The 16982-nt window shown below is 28.9% G+C and overlaps 1 pseudogene; it reads left to right on the top strand.

Annotated features, from left to right (window-relative positions):
* Nucleotides 1–230: 230 nt before the first annotated feature.
* The window catches only part of LOC126909015 (uncharacterized), a 28588-nt pseudogene continuing 11836 nt past the window's right edge, over nucleotides 231–16982 (top strand).

Below are 16982 nucleotides of genomic sequence, written 5' to 3'. Positions count from 1 at the left end.
TTAAACATAAAACATCTTGTTTTTATTTTATCAATATTAAATATATATAAATTTGTATTTGTAATAATAAACCGCCTTTTTTATTAAATCAAGTGTTCATCCAATAGTGATTTGACTATTGTTTTTTACATGTGTATGAATAAAGTTTGAATAATAATAATATTTTAAATACTTTAATATTTACTTAAAACACTTTTTTTATATTTAAAAATATAGATGTAGGAATAAATTATATTAGTAGTTAATTTCACATTTGTATAACATTAGTGCATATATTCTGATGTAATCAAAAAATTGTCAATAGTTATTCAAAATTTAACACTTAGAATAAAAATGAAGGTGAGTAATAAATATTATCTGAGGTGCTCAAATGAAATCTTAAAAATAATTTTATTTTATTCTAGTATTGGCATTTGAAATCTCTATTGTTGATAATATCTTGTGTAATATTTAACGGAGGTAAATTCTGTTTTACATTACTTATAAAATTTTTATATGTATTCAATTTATACGTTAGACTATACAATTTTGATTTTCTAAGAATCAATATTTGTTTGTAAAATTTACGAAGTTGCTTCATAATTGAAAACTATGAAATATTTATGAACAAATATAAAATATATTGAGAAAATTATTAATTGATACCAATCATTAATTATGTTAATTTTGTTTGTTAATTAATTTTATTTTATTTTAATGGGTCATTCCATGTGAAATCACCAAATGTATGTGCTGGTATAGTTAAAAAATTTATGAAATTTATATCATAGACTTCTTAAATGTCATTGACAACAAAAATAATATTTTTTTTTTTTTTTTACCAGATAGCGCATTTTTTATAATTAAAAACATGAAAATACAGCCTCTGTTCTAGAGCCTATAACTTCACATCTAAATAAGCTATCACTGTGGAACTAGCACTGTTTTACTCATATTAAATAGTACTTAAATTTCATTCTTAAGTTTATAAATTTTGAATTTTTTTGAACATCGAAATTTCGATTTAAATTTTGCAGTATATTAATAGCAAAATTTTAAAATCAAAATTTTTAATTAAAATTTTTTTTTCTTTTCAAAAAATTTAGTTATGTTCTTTTAACCCATATCATATTTGAATCGATTTATAATTTTGATACCAATCATAAATATTTTGAATCATTAATTATGTTAATTTTGTTTGTTAATTAATTTTATTTTATTTTAATGTATTTTTTTTTGAGTCTGATGGCTAAAATTTTAATTTATTGGTGTCTTATTTAACATAGTGAATAAAAAAAAAAAAATTTATCTCCTTAAAATATATTACCATTTACGTTTTTTGTTTAATACATTGTTAGTGTGATTTATGTTTATTAGCATCGATGCAAGGATTAGAAGATATTAATTTTACAAAAAGGTTTTTTTTTTGTCGGTCACCACTCTTAGCTCTCACTGGGTTGATATCTTTCAACGATATTTCAAAAAATCACAAATTGTATCAAATTGAAGACATATTATTACTTGATAATTAAACAGAAATTTTCTCAATTCCTTTTAATTAAAAAAAATTTTGATTTTTAAAATGAATGAATTTTGATATTTTTTAAACTTTTTTCTCAAAACAGTCATAACTTTTTTAAAAATAAATGAATTAAAATAAATAATTTTTTTCACAAAATAATGTAGGTTTAATAATCCTATTCTTTATTTTTCTACAGGGGTGATTCAAAACTGATAACATTTAACTTTTTCAACTTATTTTTTGAAAATGTTCTAGAAATAATTTGTTATTTAAACATATGTTAAATTTAAGATTATGTTTCATAATAAAAAAAATATACATATTGTCCGATGACCTATCATCTATGTGTAAATAGTTGGGGTATGTTACACCTTCATAATAATTCAATATGNGATATGTTACACCTTCATAATAATTCAATATGATGTCTTTGGGCAAATTTTTTTTCAATTTAAATTTTACACTGCAATTATTTTTAAAAAATGAACAACTAGGCGATTTTTTTATATTAAAATACTTACAGGCGTTTGCCATAGCAATGAGTTCACCGATTTCTATAATAGTTACATGAATCTAACTTGCATTGAATATAAAATTATTTTGAATATTTTACCTCCCTTAAGTTAATAAAAACGACTTTGAGTTTTTGAATTAATTTAAATTGTCCTCTTTAGCTTCTAATAAATGTGATTTACGGTTGTCGCATCGGTATCACTACAGTCAATCACACTCGAGGTGCGAATTTCGAATGCCATTTGTCGTTTTAATAACTTTATAATTTTTTGATTAATTCTTCTTGAGTTGGAAAAAAATTCAAAATTCATTTGATTTTTATCTCATTTAGACTAAATGACTTTAATGAATTTTAACTATTCAATCAATTTTAATGATCAGTACATTAAAAGAAATCTGATTTTAATCTAATTGAACTTATTGTCAATAAATATCGGAAAAACTTTTTTTATTAAATATCTCTACAAATAATAAGAGTAAAAAATTTGATTTATATTGAATTACACAATAAAATCATATTATATAATAAATATTTATAATGATTATAGACTACTATTTTGCAAAACCAAATTTATACAATTATTAAAAATCTGAAATTATAATTTTTCTATCACCTTTTTTTTGAGATTATAACTAATTAGAAAACGAGTATTTACATTTAATGAAATTAAATAAAAACAAATAAAATTTTGTATTTAATGATGTCAACACCAAATTTGCTCGTCGAGTTAAAAAAAAGTTATGATTAAATGTTCAATTTAATTATAAACATTCGTAAAAATCAGCTTGAACCAAAAAAATCGGTTTAAAATTACTTTTTTTTGAATCAAAATTTTGCATAAATAATTTTAACATATTAAAAATAAAACTCGACAAAAATTAAAAACAATTTTTTTTTTTAATATTTCTAAAATGTAAATTCTTGATTTTTAAAAATAAGTAATAATCTCAAAAAAGAGTTGATACGAAAAATCTAATTATAGATTTAAGATCGGCGCAAAAATTGGTTTAGAAATTTATATTTTGGTTTCTGACGAATATTCGTTGAAGATCAATAAATTTATTCATAAGTAACAAACATTTTTTTTTTTAATTATTGCATCATATCTTTCATTTTTTTATACGTTTGCCATAAAAGTTTGGATCCAGCTATATTTACAAAACTATATTATCAAAAGTATAATCATTTCATACTATATATAATTGCAGAAAAAAAGGTTTTCTTATATTATATTCATAAATAAAAAAACTTGTAATATGGATATTGTAACAAAAAAAAGGTTGAATTTGTAATCACAACTTTTAGCTTGCCATACAAGTTTGAAATTGAATAAATAATTAAACAGATAATTGTATGAGAATTAAAAAATGGTTTTGTTAAGTTACAGTAATGGTATGAAGTCAGAAAATTTTATAATTACTATTTACAGTTATTTCGAACTATGTACCTCAAACTTGAATGATTCAAGTGTAACCGACTCTCCTACCATACGTCGCATTCGTCTGTAGATAATAAATATAGTTTAAAAAAACTAAAAAACACGCTTTTAAAGCACATCGAACTAAAAATTATTTTTAACTTTTTAGTTCGATGTGCTTTAAAAGCGTGTTTTTTAGTTTTTTTAAACTATATTTATTTTTTACTTTTTAGTTTCATGTTATTATAGTAGTTACTATCAATATCATGGTTGTAAGGGCTAACTGGAAATCAGGGTTCGATTCCGGAGAGGGAGTCTATGAAACGGCTACCACATCCAAGGAAAGCAGCAGGCGCGCAACGTGGTGGTAGTGACGAAAAATGACATACGGGAATCATCCCCCGTAATCGGAATGAATATACTACATATCTCTTAATGAGTATAAAGCGTATTAAAATATAAATTTTAATAGTAATTAGAATATATATATACATGTAAAGTNTAATAGTAATTAGAATATATATACATTTAAAGCGACCTAAGTACGTAAACGTATCACGCATGAGATATAGCCGTGTTTTGTGGGCGGGAGTGGCGGAGGAACATTATACACGAGGCATATACGGTGTCGGCTGTAGGAATATATAAATGAATATTAATACATGAATATATATATTAATATTAACGGTGGCGGTAGGCACTTTCGCTGGCGTCGACGACACGATGTACGGCGTGATCCTGGGGCGTCAAAAGGTTAGTAGCGTAGATGACGATGGTGCGCGAGTGCGGATCGGTTGGTTAACGTTGTCACTTTGACAACGAGAAGAAGACTACGGTGTCATTAGCGGCGGGACATCGTGCGGCACTTGTTGGACTTTGCACCGCGGCGTATAACGCGCGGTGTTGGTCAGTTAAATACTCATAAAATAGGGCGACGGCTAATAAAGGTGGCACGAGTCGTGGGGCATCGTGTATAATGAAACGACGCGAGGCCGTGTCAATCACAATAAAAATTTGTTAAATATATATATAACTGATGACACGCGCGCGTCTACGGGTTGGAAAATATTGTTGTCTACTACAGGTGAGCGGGGTAGGGCGAATGCGTTACGACAGTCTAGTCTCAAGGTCATACATGACGGGATACGCGACATAATAACACGTGCCGCGTGGAGTTACAATCTTACAAACAACAAACATACATGTGAAACTAATATAAGCGTGTTAAAAATGGCAATGTAAGCTAGTTCAAATATAAAAGCTATTTTTTTTTACTTGAAAAAGTAAATACTTATAAGTCGTAACACAATATATTTATACAATTATTCGAACGCGATTTATTGTTGCTTATTCGTTGTTAATACTAATTATTCCTTAACCCCACTACATTAATATAATAACAATATGGGTTCATAACACCCCCCGCGTAGAATGGCAACATATTACCTATTTTTTTTTTATTTTTACTAAATATAACTAAACTACTCTGGGTACTCTGTTTTCTTGTACATTTTATTTTATATAACTTAATTGTATCTCTTCTTTTAATACTTCCTTACTTAATTTTAACTTACCATTTTTCCCTTTATTATTTATTATAACTATGATCATTAAACTTACACTGATAAGTAAAATTAATAACAAAGAAATATGAGTTTCCGTGAATCGATATTTTTGGTATGGTATTTCTTTTTCTAATTGTAGCTCATTTAACGTTTTAGAATACTTAGAAAGGTCAATTAAATTAGTTTTAACGTTATCGTTTAAGTTAATAATATCCTCTGATTTTAGATTTTTAAATTTAGTTTGTATGTCAGAATTTATGCTTAAATTAAAAGTCTTTATATATTTTTGAAGTAATATTACTTGAAAGTATTAAAATTGTTTTCTCATCAGTGTTAGCCTCACAGTTATTTTTTAAACTTAAAATACCCGTTTCCGATATACTTAACGTTACTGGTTGAACAATTTGATTGCACTTAATAACTATACTACCCTTATTAACTACGTATAACCATGAATTTACATGTTCTAATTTATGCCAAATGTTATGATTAATTTTTACATACTTTAAAATACACTCTTTAGGTAAAACATCTGGTTGTCTAAATAATTTTGCAAGACATGAATTATTTATACTAAAAATAGGTTGATCATAAGGACATAATATTGTTTCACCTATATATTTACATGAATTTAATTGTTTTATATTTAATTCTATATAATACAATCTAGATTTTTCTATTGCTATATAATCCATGGGATAATCTATTACAACAAATATATTATCGTGAGTTTTTGTCGGTCATGCGATTGGTTTATATAAAGTTAATTCATATTTATTAGCTAAAGGGATTTTTAACTTAAAAATTAAGGCATTTTGAATATATACAACATTTATATTTATCAAGTGTAATAGTTCTGATACTCCAGATACTAACCAACTATTAGGGATGATTACATTTAGAGGTAAATGAGACTTTATTATTTTTATTTGTTCTATCAACGATTTGGTATTCATGATAATAGGGTGTAATAATCCTTGTATTGCGGAAATTATAATGTTAACCAAATTCTGGGTTTCATACGCATACTAATTAATTATTTGATTGAGCAACATAATTTTTTCTGTCAACTCTGTTTCAAATTGAAGAACTCCCATTTCTCGAATAGTAGAGTTTACTTCTCGAAATAAGAAATTATATTTTACTTCTAAACTTATTTTCGATTGTTCTAGATTGATAAGTGACGAATTTACGTTTGAAACAATGGATTGCATTATGTTTTTTTTGTTTCTGTAAGATGTACTATTTGGTTTCTTGATCGTTCAAGTTTATTGATTTCCTTGTAAAAATATTCATCATCAGTATCATTACATACTTTATTATTATTTATTTATTAACGCCCTTTCGGGCAAAGAGTGTACATTCGTATTACATGTTTATAAACAATTTACATAATAAGAATGAATAAAACATACAACAGAATACATAGAATATAAAAGATATTAAATTAAAATTAATATATACATATAATATATTTATACAGAATTTAGACTTAAATAACGAAGTTTAGTTTCATTGTCATAATTGAAATCGACATCTATACTATTACATTCTCTTAACATGCGACTTAAAGGCTCGTTGAAACTGTAAGATTGAGAATGAAAAGGAATATTAAATATAGTCGTGGAAGGAGCATTGAAAACGGGAATATGCCAACTTATTTTTCTGAGTATTTGAGGACAACTTATTTTATTATTTAATAATTTATATATAAATGATGTATCATTAAATTTACGTCTGGACGTAAGAGAATTCAAACCTAGTTCATGTTCTAAGTTATCAATCGAAACGTTTAATTTAAACTTAAGTGACAAGTATTTTAAGAAGTTGTGTTGAACATTATTTAAACGTTGAATCAAAATATTTTGGTAAAGGTTCCAAATTATGGATCCGTATTCAATACCTGAACGGACAAGTGCGCAATATAAATTTTTTAGACAAAGAATATTATTAAAATCACAGCACTGCCGTCTGACAAATCCCAGCATACGCATGGCTTTTGAATATATAAAATATATGTGTTTATTAAATGAGAGATCATCAGAGAGTATAATACCAAGATCTTTAATATAAGAAACTAACTCTATTGTATGTCCATCTAAGGTATAATTATAAATTAAAGGGTTTTTACGTCTGGAAAACGATATTACTGCGCATTTATCAATATTAATTTTTAATTTATTTATGGTACACCAATTTGAACATTTTACAAGATCTGACTGTAGTTTTTCTTGGTCATTAACAGAGTTAATCTTGATATACATTTTCAAGTCATCAGCAAACAGCGAAAATGTACAAAAGTTGAATATATGTTTAACATCGTTTATAAATAATAAGAATAGCAATGGTGACAAGTGTCCTCCTTGCGGGACACCTGAAGGTGTAGCGAAAGGAGACGAAATTTTATTTGAAACTATTACTTGTTGTGTCCTTCCAGTTAGATAGGAGCTAAACTAGGAAAGTAACTGACTATTAATACCAAAAATACGAAGCTTTTTAATTAAAATTTTGTGATAAACTGAGTCGAATGCTTTACTAAGGTCTGCATAGATGGCGCCTACTTGTCCATGGTTTTCAACGGCATTAAGTACCTCTGTATAGTATATTAATAAATTAGTTGAAGTCGATTTTTGAGATCGAAAACCGTGCTGCTCATCTATTAGTATTTTATCAAATAATTTAGAAAGTTTGGGTTCTATTAATTTTTCAATAAGTTTAGATACTGCACTTAATTTAGATATAGGACGATAATTATTCACAGAAGCCCGATTGTTTGATTTAAAAATTGGTAGCACAAAACTTGATTTCCATAAATGTGGGAAAACGCCATCAGATTGTTAAAAAGCAAATATAGGGGATGAGCTAGTGCGTAACGACATTAAAATAAAATGATGGGAGGCAGTTGATCGGGACCATATGTCTTATCTACACTTAGGTTACTAAGACCCTTAAATACCTCTGCTAATGAAATATTTAAAGAAGATAAATTTATATATGAATTTTGGTTTATGCTAGTTTGATCGAGAGCAGTTGTAGAATTCGGTAATGTATAAACTGAGGAAAAGTAATTGGCAAAAGCGTTACATATGACTTCACTATTGTCGTAACGCTCATCATTAAAATTCATAACTGAGGGTAGCTTGTTATTGTTTATTTTGTTTTTTATATAGTTCCAAAAACCTCTAAGATTAGTAGATAGGTTTTTTTGTACATTAGATAAATATTGAAAACGGCATCGTTTAGAAAAGTATTTACACTTTGAGCTTAATTTAGAAAATTTCATATAAGAAGTTTGACTGGGATTATTTTTATATTCTGCATGTGCTTTGCGTTTTTCTTTTATTAACGTACGTAAATTACTATCAAACCAAGAAGGATAGTTGTATTTGAAACATTTTACTACTGGTACATATAAATTTAAAATTTCATTTATAATCGTGTAAAAGGTTGTAACCGCTGTATCTACATTCATAAAAGAGAATTGATTACACCAATTAATTTTATTTAAAGCGATTGATATATTATCGAAATTAGATTTACTAAAATTGCGATAAATTTGTATTAGAATTGATGCATTATTCAATTTATAAAATTCGTACATAATTTGTAGAGGTAGGTGAGGTTTATCTACTGTGATTAAAAGACTCTAACACATTTCAATAGATAATAAATTTAAATTTGTGAAGACCAAGTCAAGTATATTGCCGTAAGAGTTACGTATACAATTATACTGCGATAGATTGTGGACGGAAAAACAATCAAAAATTATATCGACTGCTGCAGAGCGGTGACCATCTACAGTTAAACCGGTATTGTTACATGAAAACGTCGTGCCACGAAATTTATAGTCTCCTGCGATTAAGATATCGGTATTATCTCCGAAACGTGAAAACAGCCAATTAATTGTGTTTGCGTGTGTTTCATAAACCGATAATGGACTTGTCTCTGGAATATAGCATGCGCCTAAAATAATTTTATGCGAATCGCTAAGTGTAATTAAAACAAAAACTTGTTCAACTGAATCATAGGGAATCAATATCAACTCACAGGTATATTTAATGTTCACAATTATATTAACACCTCCACTACGACTACAATTACTCGTCATATTATTCCTATCACATCTAAATATATTATAATTATGAAAGCTAAGCTCTGAATGTAATACTTAGTTATTAAGCCAAGTTTCGGTTAACACAAGAAAGTCATAATTTTCATACTGTATATTACATATAAGATTATTCAATTTATTATTTAGACTTCTAACATTTTGATAATAGCCTGATAAATTAAACTTATGATTAATTTTATTTACATTACTTTTATTCTTCCTAGACTTGTTTGCGTTCAATAGTTTTTTTTGGCTGGAGTGGGAACACCATCAACAAACTTAATGAACCAGCCGTTCTCCCCACTATGGTTTTTTTCATCATTGGCATTTGGCGTCCTTGTATTGATACGCTGTTGATTTGTTTGATCGGTTCCGATGAAAATATGTTTTAGTGTATCAATCGTGCGTAGTTTCCGCTTCGCTTTTAGAATGGATAACACTTCAGCTTTACTTGCAAGATTAACTAGTATAGGACGTGGTTTTTCGTTTTTCTTTCCTATACGAGTGGTATGTATTATCTGAGTAGACAAAGATAATGAATTAAAAATTTTTTTAACTGTAATTGGTGGATTCTCGTCAGTATCATTATCCTCATTAACACAAAAAATCAAAATATTTTTTGACTTTTCCATGCGCTCTTGAATTTCACGAATTAAGTTAACTTCAGAATTTATATTCATTACTTTAGTAGATGGGTCAAGAGAATCAACATGTTTACGTAACGTATCAAGCTCGTTTTTAAGAATTCTGTTTTCTTCCCTCAAGTTAGCAATATCGGTTGTAAGGTTTTCAAGTTTGTTGATAATTGAATCAGTTTTGTTTTCTTGAAACAATATTTTTGTTGCAATTGATGTAAGTTTGTTGTCTTGGATTTTGAGAGCTTTCATTATATCTGATAATGAAGGTTCAATTTTTGACGTTTGGTTTTGTACAGGAGATTTGATTATTTTTGACATATTGAACTTAAGTAATATTTAAATAAAATATGTGAATTGAAAGCTTGGTAATTAAATATATTGTTATTTATATACTGTAAACGGATATCGTAAGTTACTAAATTAACAGATAAACGGGACGGATAATAATAATGTGTTCACAGTTAAACAGTCAACAGTACACTTTATACACCGAATAAAGCGTTAGCAGCTCGTCCAACGATGTTTATTAATCCCCTCTTAGACCGCAAGGGCAGTGTATGGGACTGATCTAACATTTTGAGTATATTTTCTGTGTTGTTATTGACTGCAAATGTGTTCTGTGGAATTAGAGTTGATCATTTTCCCTATTTCACAAAATCTTTCTATTCGATTTATCACGAATTTTACCTTGGTTTTCTTTACAAGATAACTAGTTATGTTTACATAAGTCAATAGATTCCAGCGTGAGTTGAAAATTTGTAGATTACTGACTGTTTGAAAATAAATTCCTGATGTTTGTTGAATTTGTCTGTTCGAATATTGTGCGTTTGCCAGCAGCACGAGAATCAATTGTTTGCAACAAATATACTTTTATCAGATTTGGTCGTTGTGATTTTTTTTTTTTTAACTTAGACTTATTTGATTAGATATTATTTACAATTCTGTAATTAAAATATATCGTCAAAATAAGATGTGTGAAACAGCTTTAGTTCGTTTACATAAACTCGTACTTCTTTTCGTCCATGCTTTATGGATATATTCTCCTTGCTATGTATGCATGTGACTTCGAAAGGACCCAGCCACTTGGGTTGAAGCTTTCCCAGTTGTTGGTGTTCCTTCAATAGAACTTTGTCACCAACATTGAGGCTAAGTTCTTGCTGTTTTTTGTCATAGTGGCTTTTTGATTTTAATTTTTTTGATATAAGTCTGTCACGTGCTATGGGATGTGACTCTTGTAATTTTCTACGTAGCTCACATGTAAAATCATCATAATTGTAACGCGGTTGTGGTACCCTATTTAGTGAATGCGGAACTTCGACTGGATAACTATATAGTAGTTCATGTGATTGGAAACCCATGGCTGTGTGTGTCGTACTATTATAAACAAACATAGCATAAGCTATATATTCGTCCCAATTTTGTTTCTTTTCATTGGCGTAATGACAAAGATACTCAGCGAGGGTTCGATGTGATCTCTCTAAGGCTCCATTCGATTGTAGATGATACGACATTGTATTGATCTTTTCGATTTGCAGCAACTTACAGCAAGCTGTAAACATCTTGCTTATGAACTTTAGATTAAATGATCGAATTCGTGTAAAAACATCTCTTAATTGTTATTAAGATTAACATCTCTTAATAATATCTAATAATAAGATATTATTAAGAGATGTTTTTACACGAATTCGATCATTTAATCTAAAGTTACAGCCAATAAAATGCGAATTTTTACGAAAAGAAGTCCTTATTTGGGTCACATATAACGGATAACGGTGTTCAACCGGATCCTAAGACTACAGAGTGCATAGTAAATTTTCCAATACCAACTAATGTAAAGGAAATAAAGTTATTCTTAGGTTTAGCTGGATACTATAGAAAATTTATTCAAAACTTCAGTGAAATAACCAAACCCTTGACAAATCTTTTGAAANTTCCTATTCGAGGCATGGTTAACTTGGTAATATTTTGCTCATGGCAGAATCGACGTAGATTCTTTATGGCTGAAAACATAACAGACATAGTAGGTTTTTCCTTAAATATTTTCTTATTTATAATATATAATATATGTCGGCCGTTAGTTTAACATTAGCTATTTCTTTGACTTGCTTTCCTTGACTGATCAGTTCCTCTATTTGTCCAAACTTTCGTCGAAATTCTAATGCGACTCCTTGAGACATTTTAAAATCTGCTGATACACAGTTGACTAATGCATAATCCTCTGTAGTATCAAACAAATCTCCTTCCATTTCTGTAACATGTTGGTTAACTATAATCTTATTTTGTATCTCTTGACAAAAGGTATGATACTCAGACTCTAGATATTCTTCTGTTGTCAACTTGAACTCAATTTTTGCTATACGACTCACGCATCAGCATTAGTGTTCATCGTACCTGGTTTACAAATGATGTCATAATCATATTCTTCTAACTGTAATCGCCATCTTATAAGTCTTGCGCCTGGGTCTTTCACATTAAATAACTATATAAGCGATTTGTGGTCTGTTATCACTGTAAATTTATTTTGGAAAAGATAAGGTTAAAATTGTTTTACTGCCCATACTATGGCTAAGAGTTCTTTCTTTGTTGTACTGTAGTTCTTTTCTGCCTTGTTCAATGTGCGAGAAATATATATCAGTAAATCAGACCCAATTTTCCCTTGCGATAGTATGGCCGAGTTGCTGGCGTCTATTGTTACGTTAAACGGACGTGAAAAATCCGGGTATTGCAGTATGGGTTTCTGTAATAATAATTTCTTTATTTGATCAAATGCGTTTGTACAAAAATCACTCCAAATAAAATCACTATCCTTTTTCAAAAGATTTGTCAAGGGTTTGGTTATTTCACTGAAGTTTTGAATAAATTTTCTATAGTATCCAGCTAAACCTAAGAAGAACTTTATTTCCTTTACATTAGTTGGTATTGGAAAATTTACTATGTACTCTGTAGTCTTAGGATCCGGTTGAACACCGTTATCCGTTATATGTGACCCAAATAAGGACTTCTTTTCGTAAAAATTCGCATTTTATTGGCTGTAACTTTAGATTAAATGATCGAATTCGTGTAAAAACATCTCTTAATTGTTTCTGGTGATCTTCCAAAGATATTCCTACTATAATAATATCTTCTAAATAAACAAACGCTTTTACTCCGTTTATCCCGGTTAGAAGTCTGTTCATTAGGCGTTGAAACGTAGCTGGTCCCCCTTTTAAACCGAAACACATCTTTTGGAACTCTAAGTGGCCTTGTTCAGTACTGAACCCGGTTTTTTCCCTGTCCTTGGGATGTAGAGGCATTTGATAATAACCACTGGCTAGTTCAATACAAGTAAAATATTTTGCTTTTCCTAGCTGATCTAAAATTTCATTTACATGAGGCATCGGGAAAGCATCGCCTACTGAAATACTGTTTAGTTTTCGAAAATCGACTACCACTCTGTATTTAAGTATCCCAGAACTATCTTCTTTCTTTGGTACGATTAATAGCGGCGCATTCCATGGACTGTTACTAGGTACAATAATACCATCTTATTCCATTTATTTTACATGTTTGGCAATTTCTCCCCGTTGTGCATAAAGCAATCGATACGGTTTTTGGTAAATTGGTTGACTTGTATTTGGTGTATTAATCTCGTGATAAACTGTGTCTGTGCAGGTTATTTTATCCCTATTTAAGTGAAATATATCAGAAAATTCCTTGCATAAACTCAGAGTAACTTCTCGCTCTTCTATTGTCATATGATCAACGCGCAAAGATTCTCTTAACAATTGTAATCTGTCTGACGAGTTGAAAAGTTTATGTTTTATATTATTAACTGAAAAAATAGTGGATTCGTTAATAACTTCAAATGATATATCTTCTAGTTTTGGTATCGTAAAAATCCTTGGACAGTCTGCAATATTGATTACGTTCATTAATATTTGTTGGTTTGTCACGTTATTTAATACATTCCGCAGTTGATATTTTCACCCAAAGCTTGCGCATGAATTAATACTTGCTGAGCTTCCAATTGTTGATTATTGACCTTGACTGGAATTATTTGTTCACTGCGTGCCAATAGTACTATATTGGTTTCCTCTGGTATCAATACTTCACTTTTTCCGATATTAATCACAACTTGATTGTCCATTAAGAATGGTTTACCGAGAATACCGTCTTGAGGTGTTGGAAATGATGATGGAACCACGTGAAATTCGAATGTACGGTTATTTGCATCAAATTTTATTGTCAACTGAGTAGAACCGATTGTTCGGACTAACTGATAACTAATACCTTGCAGTTGATGCTGTTTATCAGTGTTAATGATCACTTCGTCATGTAGAGAGTCAATTTTTATTTGATTGAGGTCCGCTCCAGTATCCACGAGTAATCGTATAGTTATTGTGTAACTATATATATTATATAGTTATTGTGTAACTATATATATTATATAGTTACACACTATGGACTTGATAAGGTTACGTGATTATCTTCTAATTTAGTTATAAATTGCAATGATCTTTATACAACTGGGCTATTGCTTTGATTTCCTTGGCCGCACGCTCGCCCCTGGCGTTCGACGTCTACCCGTTTCCCGATGAGCATTGTTGAGACATGTTCTGACGAGTATCTGCTCTTTTTTTCTTGTAACAGTCTTCCCTAGTATGTCCGTTTGCTTTACAATAAGTGCATGATATTTTCTTGACATTTGCGTGTTCGTTATATCTTGTTTTCTGTCCTGTATATTGACCTCGTCCACCCTCTTTTGCAAAACGACACTGGTGAGTATTGTGATTTGTTTTCCGACAGTCACTACAATACTTAGAATTTGTTCTAGATTCTGATTTATTATTGTTAATTAATCTTCGTCCTTCTTTATTTGATATCTGTAGCTTTTCTTCTTCTAGACTTTCTTTAATTGCCTTTTCTAATGACATTAAATTTTTAGAATTAATTACCTGTCTAATGTTTGAGTATAAACCTTCGATATAGGAAGTTAAAGTTGTCTCTTTTATATATTCTTATAACTTCTGCTTCTGTTGTTTTTTTCCGGCTACACTTAGGTTGCACAAATCATGAAATAATTTTTCTACACGCCCTGAATATTCTTGAACCGACTCCCCCCCTTTCTGACGGGTAGAATTAAGTTCTAATTGTAAATAACCAGGTGTTCGCTTTGAACAAAACGCTGTCTCAAGTAATGACTTAAGACCAGCCCAATCGATTATCTCCTTATTCTGCGTAATCGCAAAAGCTTTACCGCTTAGTTTTGTAGTTATGGATTTTACTAAAACAGGTTAGAAATCTTTTTGAATACATGACATCGCGAATTCGCACGCGTTTATAAACGTTTTTTGTGTCTGTATACGCTCAATCTCAGCTCTCACTGAACCGATTTTGATGAAAAATATGTCAAAAGATCACAAATTGTATCTAGTTGAAGACATTACCCTCAAAAANAATATGTCAAAAGATCACAAATCGTATCTAGTTGAAGACATTACCCTCAAAAATTGAAAAAAAATCCCTCGTTTCTCGTAAACGGGGGAAATTGCCCAAAAAATTACAAATTTAAAAATCGCTAATTTTCGATATTTTTTCATTTTTTTTTACTTAAAACTGCTATAACTTTTTTAAAAATGACCGAATCAATATAACTTTTTTTTTTATAGATACGTTGGATAATTATTTATCATTTAATATATTTTTATGAACATTTGACCCTTTAACAGCCCACAGGATGGGGTTTCAAAATGTTAACTTTTTTACAAAAATATAACTTTTTCAACTTCACTTTTGAAAATGTTCCGGAAAGACTGACACTTTTATATATATGTTAAATTAAAGCTAATGTAATATACTTTAATTTGAAAAAAAAAAATTTGACCTCTGGACTTGTCTTCATGGTGAAAATGACTACCGTATGCAAAAATATGCTATTTTTTTGAAAAAATTCTTGATATTATATTTTACATTTTTTAACATTATGTTGCTATAACTTTTTAAAAAATGCATGAATCAACTTTATTCTTTAATGATAAATACTTTATATATACTTCTTTCATTCGACATACTTTTTTTTAAAATCGGACCATTTCCCTTTATACAGGGGGGGTGCAAACCTTTTAAAATGCGTATAGAAAGTAGAACTTTTTCAACTTAACTTTTGAAAATGTTTCGGAAATACTGACACTTTTATATATATCTTAAATTAAAGCTTATGTAATATACGTTAATTTGAAAAAAAAAAATTTGACCTCTGGACTTGTCTTCATGGTGAAAATGACTACCGTATGCAAAAATATGCTATTTTTGTGAAAAAATTCTTGATATTATATTTTACATTTTTTAACATTATGTTGCTATAACTTTTTAAAAAATGCATGAATCAACTTTATTCTTTAATGATAAATACTTTATATATACTTCTTTCATTCGACATACTTTTTTTTAAAATCGGACCATTTCCCTTTATACAGGGGGGGTGCAAACCTTTTAAAATGCGTATAGAAAGTAGAACTTTTTCAACTTAACTTTTGAAAATGTTCCGGAAAGACTGACACTTTTATATATATCTTAAATTAAAGCTTATGTAATATACTTTAATTTGAAAAAAAAAAATTTGACCTCTGGACTTGTCTTCGTGGTGAAAACGGACATCAAAGTTAAAGAAAAACGTACGATTTCCGTGAAAAAATTCTCGATTTTATATTTTATATTATTTAATTTATATTTTATATAACTTTTGGAAAAATGTATGGATCAATATTATTATTTTTTTATAATAAATATTTATATACCCCTTTCATCTGGTACGCTTTTTTTGTAAATCGGATCATATCCCTTTAACAATGGGGGTCAAAACTTTAAACATGCGTATTGTTACTAAGATATTTTCAATTTAATTTTTGAAAGTATTCCGGAAATACTGACACTTTTATATATATCTTAAATTAAAGCTTATGTAATATACTTTAATTTGAAAAAAAAAAATTTGACCTCTGGTACTTGTCTTCGTGGTGAAAACGGTCATCAAAGTTAAAGAAAAACGTACGATTTCCGTGAAAAAATTCTCGATTATATATAACTTTTGGTAAAATGTATGGATCAATATTATTATTTTTTTATAATAAATATTTATATACCCCTTTCATCTGGTACGCTTTTTTGTAAATCGGATCATATCCCTTTAACAATGGGGGTCAAAACTTTAAACATGCGTATTGTTACTAAGATATTTTCAATTTAATTTTTGAAAGT

This window comes from Daktulosphaira vitifoliae, unplaced genomic scaffold (genome assembly GCF_025091365.1).
Source record: "Daktulosphaira vitifoliae isolate Bord-2020 unplaced genomic scaffold, ASM2509136v1 Scaffold_76, whole genome shotgun sequence".
Lineage (NCBI taxonomy): Eukaryota > Metazoa > Arthropoda > Insecta > Hemiptera > Phylloxeridae > Daktulosphaira > Daktulosphaira vitifoliae.
The sequence above is the reverse complement of the archived record's forward strand: the minus strand, read 5'-3'. Positions and strand labels throughout refer to the sequence as shown.